This window comes from Plectropomus leopardus, chromosome 7 (genome assembly GCF_026936395.1).
Source record: "Plectropomus leopardus strain MGB_pleo_1.0 chromosome 7, ASM2693639v1, whole genome shotgun sequence".
Lineage (NCBI taxonomy): Eukaryota > Metazoa > Chordata > Actinopteri > Perciformes > Serranidae > Plectropomus > Plectropomus leopardus.
The window spans coordinates 3902428-3914023 of record NC_142182.1 but is presented as its reverse complement, the minus strand read 5'-3'; positions in this window follow the sequence as shown (position 1 = coordinate 3914023).

The following is an 11596-nucleotide window of genomic DNA, read 5'->3' as shown; positions in this document are numbered from 1 at the left end:
TGCTCTTTTTTACTACATTTTTCTATTTTTTTTCCACACCATGGCCCTTACTGCTGAAGCACAACATTTCCACCATCGAGAAGTACTTATCAACATTTGGAAAAGTTGTTTGGGGCTTGGACTGAAGGCAGCAAGCTGTGAGAGGATCCCCACGAGCATAATATGCTGAGTGGCAGGTCAGACCAGAGGGGAAAGCGGCAGACAAAGAGAGGGAAGAGAGCCAGCATCAGGGCGAGGCTGACCCAACTTGGACCAAGAGCTGTTCCTCCACCAAGCCTTCTGGCTAATGTCCGGTCGCAGGAAAATAAACTGGATGAGATGTGATTGAGGTTCAATCAGCAACGGGAGATTAGGGACTGCTCTGCTCACATCTTCACAGAGACATGGCTAACCTCAAAAATCCTTTATCAAGCTGTTGTACTGGATAGACTGACCTTGTTGGGAGCCATAAGGACTCAAGACTCTAATGCAAATTTAAAAAATGCTCTGCAGGAACTGAATGATGCCACCAGCAGCAACATACCAAACAACCAGATGGAATCTTCATAGTAGCTGCTGATTTTAATCAACTCATCTCTCAGCTCCAAAGATGTAGCAGGATCAAGGACAAATGTAATAAATCTACCTTCTACCTTTATTTCTGTTGCAGCCACCGCACTAAGCGTCAGTGTTTACAGTAGAAAGCAACGTAGGTGTGTTATGAGTGATAAAAAAAAAGTCAAGCAGAGGTGGTAGTCTACGATTTCAGAGGAATCGTGGATTCAAAACTTACAGATGATCCGCTCAACTTTTGAAGAGTTATGTGATGCAGTAACACCTTGTTATTGCTATAGCATCATGTGACTTATAAAAGCCAAAAAGTGTTTCTATTGCAGTTTTGCAAAATCTCTGATCTCTCTAAAATACAAAGTGCAAAGATAATTTTTTTTTTCGATTTAAAAAAAAAAACTGATGCGCAACTTACAGCCTTGTACTGTAGTATACTTAGGTGCGGGGGTGCATTATACACCAAAATAAAGCTTGTATCAAAAAAAGAACCCCCTGCACCCCCTGATAGAGGTCCTAACTAAGCCCCTAATGTCCTGAAATCCTTGAAATGGCCTAAAATCCTGGAAATGTTCTGAAATACAAGAAACATCATGAAATGTCTGAATATCCTAAAAACATGTACAGTATATGGCTGTTGCCACTGGCCCCTGGCCTGCAGAAGTGGCCCCTAAGCAAAGCAAACTGAGTATCCCTGCATTGGTCTCAATCTGTCCAGCTGACCTAACTACTGTGGTGTGTAAGAGACACGTCCTCCACTTCACACACTGTATGTGGAAGCCTGACTAAAGTGGGAGCTATTGAACCACTCCATTAAGATTTAATGGTGTCATTCAGGATTATACTTGACTCCATGAATGAAAGGATTGGCCTTTCCTAGTTTCCGATGGCTCAGTTTTCATTTTCTAGAAACCTGTTATCAGCACTCTGTGATGGTTACTGGTGTCAGGTTTAAAGCTTTAATTTGTGAGTGCAGATAGGTGTAGTTTGTGTCTTGCGTGTGTCACATAAATGCTATGAAAGATCATTTGATGTGTGTGACTGTGTATGCCCGAGACAGGGACATGTAATGGATAACTGGTTCACTTAAATGTGTCTTCACATGACTTGTGTATATATGCCAAGATTGCTGCCAAGAACCTGACTCATATATCAGTTGAGTATTTGACAAACATCACTGCCAATACTGAGTTAAAGGGAACGTCGAAAGTGTGTAAAATGCCTGGAGGTTTAGCTCAGTGGGTATGGCTGATGCTTAGTATGCCTGAGGTTGTTGGTTCAAGTCTAATCTGGGACAGGTGACATTTGACTTTTGTGGCATAAATAAAACAAAATATCGGCTGATCTCTCTGCTCTGCTGATATAAATTGTCTTCTTGTCTCCTGAATTTTCATATACCGAATACAGAATTTTCCCTGCCAAGAACTTAGTTGATTATCGGCCTGACTCATATCAGTTTTCGACAGATGTCACTTTCAATACTGAGTTAAGGAAACGTTGAAACCATGCAACATGTCAGGAGGTTTAGCTCAGAGGGTAAATCAGGTGGTTAGTGTTCCTGAGGTTGGTGGTTCAAGTCTTATCTCGAGCAGGTGAATTTTGAGGACTGATTTAAACCCAAAGCAAGCACAGAGCTAAAGAGAACGCTGAATACGTGAAGTTGGGCTGAGAGACAGGAAGGACAGTCAAGAGAAAGGAAGTTGGGGGGGAAGACAAGAAGTTTGGTTAAGAGACAGGAAAGTCGGTCAAGTCACATGCAGTTGGGTTGTGTAACAGGAAGGACAGTCAAGCAACAGGAAGTTGGGATGAGAGACAGGAAAGTTAGTCAAGTCACAACAGGTTAAATCGAGAGACAGGAAGTTGGGTTGAGAGACAGGAAGTTGAGTAAGGTAGAAAATGGAGGTAGAGGACGAGAGTGTAAAAGGTGAAATAGTTATAAGAAAGGGTCAGAAAGTAGAAAGTAAGGGACTGGAGTAGGAAAGTCAGTTGAGAGTATTAAGGTTGGAAAGTCAGGAACATAGCACGATGCAGCCTAGCATGAGTCTGGAAAGATGACGGGAGGGGATTATACATCCCTTAGACTCCCTTGACAGTTATGTGTGTGTGTGTGTGTGCCATTTTTTCGACATGCTAAATTAAGATGTTTTGGCCGTTTTTAGGCCTTTATTTCGCCTTTGTTTATTATGACGTGTCTATACAAACTATTATATGTCATTTTCAGGCACTTTTATGACGTGTCAAAATTTCACATTTTTCAAACACTATACTATTGCCTTATTGGTGCCATTTTTCCAACATGCTAAATTATGTTGTTTTAGGTCTTCTGTCTCTTCAAGCTATTATATGTCCTTTTCAGGCATTTTGTATGACATGTCAAAATTTGATGTTCTCCATACTATAGCATTGGTGTTTTGAGTGTTTTTTCGACAAATTTGGGGGTTTTTTTGGCAATTCTTGCAATTCTCTTTGCTATGACATGTCTCAGCATGCTATTTTAAGCGGTTTTCAAGTGTTTTTTGGACATGTGAAATTTGAATGTTTTTCACCATACTATAGCATTGGTGTTTTGGGTGTTTGGGTTTTTCAACATGATATATTTTGTTGTGTTTTTGCCAGTTTTGCCAAAAAACACCATCATACACTTTGTGAAGGTAGAGTTTATGGCTCAGTTGTTGCACTGAATTGCATCAGATTGTACAGGTGTACCTAAAAGTGGCCACTGAGTGTAGATTTCCTGTCTGACAGTTTGTAACATGAATATTTGTCATTTTCTGTTGTTGTGATTGATGATACCAGAGGAGGAGCTGGACCATGCTGTCCACACTCTGCTGCTGCTGATGTTGCTCTGGTTGTTGTTGCTCTACTTGCAGTTGTTGGTATTGCTCTGGTTGCTCTTGTTGCTTTTTTTTGGTCCCCTTCCTGAGCTACCACCTTATCGTTATGATCCCAGGAGCTCAGTTGTCGGGGGCTTTATGCCCCTGGTAGGGTCACCCATGGCAAAAGGGTCCTAGGGGAAGGACCAGACAAAGCGTAGCTCACCAGACCCCTTATGATGAAACACATAAATGGTCCAAAGTTTCCCTCGCCTAGAGACCGGTCACTTGGGCCCCCACTGGAGCTAGGCATGGGGGTGGGGCTCGATGGCGAGCGCCTGGTGGTTCGGCCTTTACCCATGGGGCTCAGCTGGGCACAGCCTGAAGAGGCAACGTGAGACCTCCTTTCCGTGGGCTCACAACCCATAGGAGGGGCCAAAAGGGTCGGGTGCAATGGGAGTTGGGCCGCAGTCGAACCGAATCTCCCTCCCCACCTGACCTCTCTGGTGGAGAAAACGTCAAAAAATGACATATCCCAAAAACAGCTTAGAACACCTTTAAACTACATTAAATAGCGTGCCAAGACATGCCATAGCATAGAAAGTTGCGACCAAACCAACGACCAAAAAAGCCAAAATGTGGCATGTCGAAAAAATGACACAAACAGCAAAAACATCAAAAAATGACATGTCCCAAAAACAGCTAAAAAAAGTTGAAAACAACATTCAATAGCATGCTGAGACAGACCATAGCATAGACAGTTGCAAAAACGGCCAAAAAAGCCAAAATATGGCATGTCGAAACAATAAGCTAAAAAGCAAGGCTATAGTATGGCAAAAACGTCAAAAAATGACATATCCCAAAAACAGGTTGGAACACCTTCAAACTGCATTCAATAGCGTGCCAAGACATGCCATAGCATAAAAAGTTGCAAAAAATGAGCTAAAAAGCAAGGCTATAGTATGGTAAAAATGTCTAAAAATGACATGTCCCAAAAACAGCTAAAAATAGTTGAAAACAACATTCAATAGCATGTTGAGATACGCTATAGCATAGACCGTTGCAAAAATGGCCAAAAAAGCCAAAATGTGGCATGTTGAAAAAATAGCACAAACAGTAAGGCTAGTATGGCAATAACGTCAAAAAATGACATGTCCCAAAAACTGGTAAAAATAGTTGAAAACAGCATGAAATAGCATGCTGAGACATGTCATAGCATAGAAAGTTGCAAAAACGGCCAAAAAAGCCAAAATATGGCATGTCCAAAAAATGACACAAACAGCAAGGCTATAGTATGGCAAAAACGTCAAAAAATGACATGTCCCAAAAACTGCTAAAAATAGTTGAAAACAGCATTAAACAGCGTGCTGAGACACGCAATAGCATAGAAAGTTGCAAAAACAGACAAAAAAGCCAAAATATGGCATGTCCAAAAAATGACACAAACAGCAAGGCTATAGTATGGCAAAAACGGCAAAAAATGACATGTCCCAAAAACATCTAAAGATAGTTGAAAACAGCATTAGATAGTGTGCCGAGACATGCCATAGCATGGAAAGTTGCAAAAACGTCCAAAAAAGCCAAAATATGGCATGTCCAAAAAATGACACAAACAGCAAGGCTATAGTATGGCAAAAACGTCAAAAACTGACATGTCCAAAAAACAGTTTAAAACACCTTCAAAATGCATTAAATAGCATGCCAAGACATGTCATAGCATAGAAATTTCAATAAAACGGCCAAAAAACACAATAATATGGTATGTCCAAAAAATGACACAAACAGCAAGGCTATAGTATGGCAAAAACGTCAAAAAATGACATGTCCCAAAAACATCTAAAAATAGTTGAAAACAGCATTAGATAGCGTGCCTAGACACGCCATAGCATTGAAAGTTGCAAAACGCCAAAAAAGCCAAAATATGGCATGTCCAAAAAATGACACAAACAGCAAGGCTATAGTATGGCAAAAACGTCAAAAAATGACATGTCCCAAAAACAGTTTAAAACACCTTCAAAATGCATTAAATAGCGTGCCAAGACATGTCATAGCATAGAAATTTCAAAAGACGGCCAAAAAACACCATAATATGGTATGTCCAAAAAATGAAACAAAAAGCAAGGCTATAGTATGGCAAAAACGTCAAAAAATGACATGTCCCAAAAACTGCTAAAAATAGTTGAAAACAGCATTAGATAGCGTGCCGAGACACGCCATAGCATAGAAAGTTGCAAAAACAGACAAAAAAGCCAAAATATGGTATGCTGAAAAAATGACACAAACAGCAAGGCTATAGTATGGCAAAACGATCAAAAATGACATGTCCCAAAAACAGTTTAAAATAGTTGAAAATGCATTAAATAGCGTGCGAGACACGCCATAGCATAGAACAGTTGCAAAACGGCCCAAAAAAGCCAAAATATGGCATGTCCAAAAAATGACACAAACAGCAAGGCTATAGTATGGCAAAAGCGATCAAAAAATGACCTGTCCCAAAAACAGTTTAAAACACCTTCAAAATGCATTAAATAGCGTGCCAAGACATGTCATAGCATAGAAATTTCAAAAGACGGCCAAAAAACACCATAAAATGGTATGTCAACAAAATGAAACAAAAAGCAAGGCTATAGTATGGCAAAAACGTCAAAAAATGACATGTCCCAAAAACTGCTAAAAATAGTTGAAAACAGCATTAGATAGCGTGCCGAGACACGCCATACTATAGAAAGTTGCAAAAACAGACAAAAAAGCCAAATAATGGCATGTCGAAGAAAATGACACAAACAGCAAGGCTATAGTATGGCAAAAACGTCAAAAAATGACCTGTCCCAAAAACAGTTTAAAACACCTTCAAAATGCATTAAATAGCGTGCCAAGACATGTCATAGCATAGAAATTTCAAAGGCCAAAAAACACCATAATATGGTATGTCAAAAAAATGAAACAAAAACAGCAAGGCTATAGTATGGCAAAAACGTGAAAAAATGACATGTCCCAAAAACTGCTAAAAATAGTTGAAAACAGCATTAGATAGCGTGCCGAGACACGCCATAGCATAGAAAGTTGCAAAAACAGACAAAAAAGCCAAAATATGGCATGTCGAAGAAAATGACACAAACAGCAAGGCTATAGTATGGCAAAAACGTCAAAAAAATGACCTGTCCCAAAAACAGTTTAAAACACTTTAAAAATGCATTAAATAGCGTGAAGACATGTCATAGCATAGAAATTTGCAAAGACGGCCAAAAACACCATAATATGGTATGTCCAAAAATGAAACAAAAAGCAAGGCTATAGTATGGCAAAAACGTCAAAAAATGACATGTCCCAAAAACTGCTAAAAATAGTTGAAAACAGCATTAGATAGCGTGCCGAGACACGCCATAGCATAGAAAGTTGCAAAAACAGACAAAAAAGCCAAAATATGGCATGTCGAAGAAAATGACACAAACAGCAAGGCTATAGTATGGCAAAAACGTCAAAAAATGACATGTCCCAAAAACATCTAATAATAGTTGAAAACAGCATTAGATAGCGTGCCGAGACACGCCATAGCATAGAAAGTTGCAAAAACGGCCAAAAAAGCCAAAATATGGCATGTCCAAAAAATGACACAAACAGCAAGGCTATAGTATGGCAAAAACGTCAAAAAATGACCTGTCCCAAAAACAGTTTAAAACACCTTCAAAATGCATTAAATAGCGTGCCAAGACATGTCATAGCATAGAAATTTCCAAAGACGGCCAAAAAACACCATAATATGGTATGTCCAAAAAATGAAACAAAAAGCAAGGCTATAGTATGGCAAAAACGTCAAAAATGACATGTCCCAAAAACTGCTAAAAATAGTTGAAAACAGCATAAGATAGCATGCCGAGACACGCCATACTATAGAAAGTTGCAAAAACAGACAAAAAAGCCAAATAATGGCATGTCAAAGAAAATGACACAAACAGCAAGGCTATAGTATGGCAAAAACGTCAAAAAATGACATGTCCCAAAAACATCTAAAAATAGTTGAAAACAGCATTAGATAGCGTGCCGAGACACGCCATAGCATAGAAAGTTGCAAAACAGACAAAAAGCCAAAATATGGCATGTCCAAAAATGACACAAACAGCAAGGCTATAGTATGGCAAAAACGTCAAAAAATGACCTGTCCCAAAAACAGTTTAAAACACCTTCAAAATGGATTAAATAGCGTGCCAAGACATGTCATAGCATAGAAAGTTGCAAAGACGGCCAAAAAACACCATAATATGGTATGTCCAAAAAATGAAACAAAAAGCAAGGCTATAGTATGGCAAAAACGTCAAAAAATGACATGTCCCAAAAACTGCTAAAAATAGTTGAAAACAGCATTAGATAGCGTGCCGAGACACGCCATACTATAGAAAGTTGCAAAAACAGACAAAAAAGCCAAAATATGGCATGTCGAAGAAAATGACACAAACAGCAAGGCTATAGTATGGCAAAAACGTCAAAAAATGACATGTCCCAAAAACATCTAATAATAGTTGAAAACAGCATTAGATAGCGTGCCGAGACACGCCATAGCATAGAAAGTTGCAAAAACGGCCAAAAAAAAGCCAAAATATGGCATGTCCAAAAAATGACACAAACAGCAAGGCTATAGTATGGCAAAATGTCAAAAATGACCTGTCCCAAAAACAGTTTAAAACACCTTCAAAATGCATTAAATAGCGTGCCAAGACATGCCATAGCATAGACAGTTGCAAAAACGGCCAAAAAAGCCAAAATATGGCATGTCCAAAAAATGACACGAATAGCAAGGCTATAGTATGGCAAAAACGTCAAAAAATGACATGTCCCAAAAACTGCTAAAAATAGTTGAAAACAGCATTAGATAGCGTGCCGAGACACGCCATACTATAGAAAGTTGCAAAAACAGACAAAAAAGCCAAAATATGGCATGTCGAAGAAAATGACACAAACAGCAAGGCTATAGTATGGCAAAAACGGCAAAAAATGACATGTCCCAAAAACATCTAATAATAGTTGAAAACAGCATTAGATAGCGTGCCGAGACACGCCATAGCATAGAAAGTTGCAAAAACGGCCAAAAAAGCCAAAATATGGCATGTCCAAAAAATGACACAAACAGCAAGGCTATAGTATGGCAAAAACGTCAAAAAATGACCTGTCCCAAAAACAGTTTAAAACACCTTCAAAATGCATTAAATAGCGTGCCAAGACATGTCATAGCATAGAAATTTCAAAAGACGGCCAAAAAACACCATAATATGGTATGTCCAAAAAATGAAACAAAAAGCAAGGCTATAGTATGGCAAAAACGTCAAAAATGACATGTCCCAAAAACTGCTAAAATAGTTGAAAACAGCATAAGATAGCATGCCGAGACACGCCATACTATAGAAAGTTGCAAAAACAGACAAAAAAGCCAAATAATGGCATGTCGAAGAAAATGACACAAACAGCAAGGCTATAGTATGGCAAAAACGTCAAAAAATGACCTGTCCCAAAAACAGTTTAAAACACCTTCAAAATGCATTAAATAGCGTGCCAAGACATGTCATAGCATAGAAATTTCAAAGACGGCCAAAAACACCATAATATGGTATGTCCAAAAATGAAACAAAAAGCAAGGCTATAGTATGGCAAAAACGTCAAAAAATGACATGTCCCAAAAACTGCTAAAAATAGTTGAAAACAGCATTAGATAGCGTGCCGAGACACGCCATAGCATAGAAAGTTGCAAAAACAGACAAAAAAGCCAAAATATGGCATGTCGAAGAAAATGACACAAACAGCAAGGCTATAGTATGGCAAAAACGTCAAAAATGACATGTCCCAAAAACAGTCTAATAATAGTTGAAAACAGCATTAGATAGCGTGCCAAGACACGCCATAGCATAGAAAGTTGCAAAACGGCCAAAAAGCCAAAATATGGCATGTCCAAAAAATGACACAAAAAGCAAGGCTATAGTATGGCAAAAACGTCAAAAAATGACATGTCCCAAAAAAAGTTTAAAACACTTTCAAAATGCATTAAATAGCGTGCCAAGACATGTCATAGCATAGAAATTTGAAAAAAAACGGCCAAAAAACACCATAATATGGTATGTCCAAAAAACGACCCAAAAAGCAAGGCTATAGTATGGCAAAAACGTCAAAAATGACATGTCCCAAAAACTGCTAAAAATAGTTGAAAACAGCATTAGATAGCGTGCCCAGACATGCCATACTATAGAAAGCTGCAAAAACAGACAAAAAAGCCAAAATATGGCATGTCGAAGAAAATGACACAAACAGCAAGGCTATAGTATGGCAAAAACGTCAAAAAATGACATGTCCCAAAAACATCTAATAATAGTTGAAAACAGCATTAGATAGCGTGCCGAGACACGCCATAGCATAGAAAGTTGCAAAAACGGCCAAAAAAAAGCCAAAATATGGCATGTCAAAGAAAATGACACAAACAGCAAGGCTATAGTATGGCAAAACGTCAAAAATGACATGTCCCAAAAACTGCTAAAATAGTTGAAAACAGCATTAGATAGCGTGAGACACGCCATACTATAGAAAGTTGCAAAAACAGACAAAAAAGCCAAAATATGGCATGTCGAAGAAAATGACACAAACAGCAAGGCTATAGTATGGCAAAAACGTCAAAAAATGACATGTCCCAAAAAACAGTTTAAAATAGTTGAAAATGCATTAGATAGCGTGCAAGACATGTCATAGCATAGAAAGTTGCAAAACGGCCAAAAAACACCATAATATGGTATGTCCAAAAATGAAACAAAAAGCAAGGCTATAGTATGGCAAAAACGTCAAAAAATGACATGTCCCAAAAACTGCTAAAAATAGTTGAAAACAGCATAAGATAGCATGCCGAGACACGCCATACTATAGAAAGCTGCAAAAACAGACAAAAAAGCCAAAATATGGCATGTCAAAGAAAATGACACAAACAGCAAGGCTATAGTATGGCAAAAACGTCAAAAAATGACCTGTCCCAAAAACAGTTTAAAACACCTTCAAAATGCATTAAATAGCGTGCCAAGACATGTCATAGCATAGAAAGTTGCAAAGACGGCCAAAAAACACCATAATATGGTATGTCCAAAAATGAAACAAAAAGCAAGGCTATAGTATGGCAAAAACGTCAAAAAATGACATGTCCCAAAAACTGCTAAAATAGTTGAAAACAGCATTAGATAGCGTGCCGAGACACGCCATATACTATAGAAAGTTGCAAAAACAGACAAAAAAGCCAAATAATGGCATGTCGAAGAAAATGACACAAACAGCAAGGCTATAGTATGGCAAAAACGTCAAAAAATGACCTGTCCCAAAAACAGTTTAAAACACCTTCAAAATGCATTAAATAGCGTGCCAAGACATGTCATAGCATAGAAATTTCCAAAGACGGCCAAAAACACCATAATATGGTATGTCCAAAAAATGAAACAAAAAGCAAGGCTATAGTATGGCAAAAACGTCAAAAAATGACATGTCCCAAAAACTGCTAAAAATAGTTGAAAACAGCATTAGATAGCGTGCCGAGACACGCCATACTATAGAAAGTTGCAAAAACAGACAAAAAAGCCAAAATATGGCATGTCGAAGAAAATGACACAAACAGCAAGGCTATAGTATGGCAAAAACGTCAAAAAATGACATGTCCCAAAAACATCTAAAAATAGTTGAAAACAGCATTAGATAGCGTGCCGAGACACGCCATAGCATAGAAAGTTGCAAAACAGACAAAAAGCCAAAATATGGCATGTCAAGAAAATGACACAAACAGCAAGGCTATAGTATGGCAAAAACGTCAAAAATGACATGTCCCAAAAACTGCTAAAATAGTTGAAAACAGCATAAGATAGCATGCCGAGACACGCCATACTATAGAAAGTTGCAAAAACAGACAAAAAAGCCAAATAATGGCATGTCGAAGAAAATGACACAAACAGCAAGGCTATAGTATGGCAAAAACGTCAAAAAATGACCTGTCCCAAAAACAGTTTAAAACACCTTCAAAATGCATTAAATAGCGTGCCAAGACATGTCATAGCATAGAAATTTCCAAAGACGGCCAAAAAACACCATAATATGGTATGTCCAAAAAATGAAACAAAAAGCAAGGCTATAGTATGGCAAAAACGTCAAAAAATGACATGTCCCAAAAACTGCTAAAAATAGTTGAAAACAGCATTAGATAGCGTGCCGAGACACGCCATACTATAGAA